The following is a 4786-nucleotide window of genomic DNA, read 5'->3' as shown; positions in this document are numbered from 1 at the left end:
GTTGGTGTCGGCATGTATAATAGTGTTGGGTAAGTTCTAATCTCTCGCTCCTAGATACTTCTAGATTACTCACAGTGCCCTCTTTATAGATTCTATCAGTGAACCTTAGTTTCAAAGACCAAATTGATAAAAGAATATAGTCTGTGACTCTAGAAACATCAATTCTGTGCCCATCAAATCTTATCTACCTATGTATTTGCACCCCCTTTAGATGATCACAACTGCTCTTTCCAAGGTAGAATGTGATACTTACAAGTCAAGAAATCTTAGCCCTTTCGGGTCTATAAGTTTCTCAACAGATTTTAATAATACGAGTGGCCAATTTATAAAGTAAATGAAGGACCAGTAAAAATATCATCACAATTTTTAGGAATAAAAGAAGTTCTAAACAAAATCAAAATCACTTACTTAATTACTTCATATTGCAAGGAGAAAGAAAGAAAACTACTCACAAAACATGTGGATAACAAAACAAAACATATTTATAAAACTCCAATCCAAAGCCAAAACTTAAGAACAAATATACAAATACTTATCTGGAAAGTTCCCCCAGATACTCCTTTGAAGTTCCTGACTTCTCTGACTCCATCGGCACTTACAAAACTCACAAACTCCAGAAATAACAAAGACTCACAAAGAAAACTTCTCGCACACTTAACACGCCCCCTAACCTCTTGGAATTAATCCATATCTATAGAGCTTCAAAAAGCCTCTTGGAATTAATCCATATCTATAGAGCTTCAAAAATAACCAAGGGAAATGATCAGACATCTCTTCAAAATTCAGCCTCATTGAAGAATCTTCTAGAAAATAATTGTGGCGCCTAGGCACCAGCCAATTTATGCACCTAGCGTCTAAGCGCCAGTTCGACTGGTTTGGTACTTTTCTTCAATTTAGCCCATTTTGCTTATTTTTTATGTATTTTTGTACCTTTTTACTCTTAAACTCTTTTTCTTGCATCTACAACTAAAAACGTAAAAATACCCTTCATTAAAGTATAACATCCCAAAAAATTGAGCATAAAATGTACATAAAAAATATGTAATTTTAAGGTGGATCACATAATACATAAATTTAAAGATTCTATCGTATTTTTGTATTAATACTGCCCCAATAACATAATTACTGACATGGCGCATTAATTCAAATGATTTGTCCCAGTCAGGTGAAATAAGAATAGGTGTATTAATTAATTTTTCCTTTAATAATTTAAAAGGATTTAGACATTCGTTGTTAAGATCAAATGTCATAACTTTTTCTAAAAGATGACACAGAGGCTTAACGATTTTTTAAAAATCTTTAATATAATGCATATAGAATCCAACATGTTTTAGAAAACTTCTAACTCCCCTCACCATCGTAGGAGGTGGTAATTCAATAATAAATTGTTTTTTTTGTTGGATCTACTTCCATGCCATTTCCCAAAAATTTTATGTTTTAAAATAGTTCCTCCTGTGACCATAAATTGACAATTTCCCAATTTAGAATTAAATTTATTTCTTCACAGCATTTATGAACCTTGGCTAAATGATCTAAACATGAATCAAAAGAGGTCCCAAAAAATGAGAAATCATCCATGAAAACTTCAATTCTTTTCTCAATAAAGTCGCAGAAAATAGACATCATACACCTTTGAAAAGTTGCAGGTGCATTGCATGAACCAAAATACATTCTTCTAAAAGCAAAAGTCTCATAAAGTCTTGTAAATGTCATCTTATCTTGATCCTTAGGAGCAATACGTATTTAGTTGTATCCAAAATATCCATCTAAAAAGTAGAAATAGTGGTGCCTAGCTAGTTCTTTCTTGATAACTTCTTTCATAATAGGGTTCAATCTCCTCTGAGGATCAACCATAGGTTTATGATTATCTTCCATCAAAATTCTATTCATATAGATCGAAGAGCTAATTCTTTTATATTAGCTAACATCCATCCAAAAGCTTTCTTATAATTTCTCAATGTCTTCATTTATTTTTCTTCCTGATCTTCTGTTAAGTATGAGGATATTATTGCAGGTAATGTAGATGAACCCCCTAGAAATGCATTCATGAGGTTTTTAAATTGAAGGAATCATAGGTTTACTGTTTTTAGTTGTATCTAAAATCTCAAAATGTTCCTGAGCATAATTTGAATCTTAAATATTTATCTCATTTGAAAAATCAGTTTCATTTTCATCCTCCAGTTCTTGTGGATTTATTTTGAATTCATTTCTTTCTCTGAAATGATTATTAAGTAAATAATTAATAGTATCCATTCTCTAACATTTATCATCTTTTATTTTAGTTAGACACTCCATAGATTTTAGTACTTTAAAAATAACTTTTTGGTCATTAACTCTCAAAGTTAATTCTTTTTTTTCACATCTATCATTACCCGTCCAGTAGAAAGGAAAGGTCTTCCCAAAATAATAGTTATTTCTTTATCTTCATCCATATCCAAAACAATGAAATCCATATGAAAGATAAATTAATCAACTTTTACAAGTACATCTTCTATAACCCCCTTAGGATAAGTGATAAATCGATCAGCTAACTGAAGAGTTATAGTAGTAGAAAAAATCTCTCCTAAGCTCAACCATCTGAATGTAGATAATGCCATAAGTAGATTTTATCTTCATCCATATCCAAAATAATGAAATCCATATGAAAGATAAATTAATCAACTTTTACAAGTAGATCTTCTATAAATCCCTTAGGATAAGTGATAAATCGACCAGCTAACTGAAGAGTTATAGTAGTAGAAGAAATCTCATCAGCTAACTGAAGAGTTATAGTAGTAGAAATCTCTCATAAACTTAATCTTTTGAATATAGATAAGGTCATGAGGTTAATGCTAGCTTCTAAATCACACAAACCTTTTCCACAAAATTTGTCTCCAATCGCACAAGATATGATAGATTATTGACTTTTTGAGGAAGTTTTTTCTAAATTATTGCACTCCATTCTTTAATTAGTGCAACAGTGTCATAATCTACAAACTTTCTCTTTTGTTTAAAATTTATTTCATAAGTTTAGCATAACTTGGCATCTGTTCCAAGGATTTGGCAAAAAGAATTTTAATTTTAAGCTTTTTAAATACCTCAAAAAACCTTAAAAATTGTTGATCCAACTTTTGTTGTCTAATTCTTTGAGGAATTCATTGTGGTGATTTTTCTAAATTGATCTTAGTAAGAGAAATGGGTTTTTCCACATCTTTAGGAACAATTTCTTCATGTTTTTCAGTTTCTTTATTCTCCTCCTCAACTTCAATCTCTTTTAGAATTCCAACATTTAAGTCCCTCCCACTCCTAAGTTGGACAGCTTTAACTTGTTCTTGCTCATTGTTCTTATCTATAGGATTTATTTCAACATTACTAGGATGCGTTCCTTGAGGCCTATTGCTAAATACATTGGCAATTTATCCCAATTGATTCTCAATATTTCTAATTGCAACACTCTGACTTTGTAATTGATTCCCTATCTGTAACACCACTTCTTCAATAGTCAGTTTCTTATTCGTAAGTTGTTGGTTATTTGTAAATCCAGGTAGATAAGAAGGGCTATAGTTAGAACTAACTTGGTTGTTCCAGTTTTCTAATGGGTTTGTTTGATTGTTCCTTCATTGTTGATTTCCACCACCAAAATTATTATTCCAGTTAAATTTGGGGTGGTTTTTCCAACCTGGTTGTAATATTTAGAATATAGGTTAGTGGGTTTATTTTAATTGCATTTAAAGTCTCCAATGATGGATGAGAATTAATCATCTATCCTAATGAATTTTCTTTTATCACGGGGTGTTTGAGAAAAAAATCATTCCAATTTGATCTATTTTCCTAAATATTACAACAACTTGAGATGCCAGTATAGAAATTGCATCATTATTATGAACACTAGCTAATTTCGTAGGATTTACCCTTTCAGAGGGTCATTGAAAATTATTAGTAGTCATCTCTTCAATTAAGCCATAAGCTTCATCGAATTGGTTTTGACATTAATGAACCTCGAGCTGCAACATTGATAATAGATCTAAGGGATCTTACTAACCCATTATAAAATGTTTGAATAATTAACCAGTCTAGTAAGGTATGATCTAGACACTTTCTGAGAAGTTCCTTAAATTTTTCTCAAGCTTCATATCCAAGCTTCATATATTGAGCTTCATATATTGACTCGCCTTCATACTGAGTAAAAGAGGTAATATCTTTTCTAAGCCTAGCAGTTTTTGAAGGTGAAAAAATACTTAACCAATAACTTTTGTGCTAAATCTCCCCAAGTTCTAATAGATCCAGGTGCTAAAGAGTTAAAACACAACTTAGCTTTATCCCTTAAGGAAAAAGGAAAAAACCTAAGTCTAATGATATTGTTTGATATGTCATCGTACTTAAATGTAACACGTAGGTCTAGAAAACTTGCAAGGTGTAAATTTAGATCCTCAGATGGTGTTCCCCTAAACTGATTGTTTTTTTACCAATTGTATAATATCAGGTTTAAGGTCAAATGAGTTAGTCACTATAGCAGTGATTTGTATACTTAAGTGAATTTCATCTGTTGTAGGGTTTACATAGCCCCTTAAAGATTTTTGTACAAGATTATGTTCATTTTCAACAGTTTGAATATCAATATGTGATGTGTTATCTATTTCTTGCAAATTGTGAAGTTCTTTTTGTTTTTTGATTTTTCTATTCGTTCGTTCCAACTCAGAATCATAAGGTATTAACCCTTCAGTTCCTGAACTATGCATGCAAAGTGTGCATGTTTAGAAAATAAAATAAAACACGGAAAATAACATATATATATATACATATATAT

Source organism: Phalaenopsis equestris, unplaced genomic scaffold, assembly GCF_001263595.1.
Source record: "Phalaenopsis equestris unplaced genomic scaffold, ASM126359v1 Scaffold001022, whole genome shotgun sequence".
NCBI lineage: Eukaryota > Viridiplantae > Streptophyta > Magnoliopsida > Asparagales > Orchidaceae > Phalaenopsis > Phalaenopsis equestris.
The sequence above is the reverse complement of the archived record's forward strand: the minus strand, read 5'-3'. Positions refer to the sequence as shown.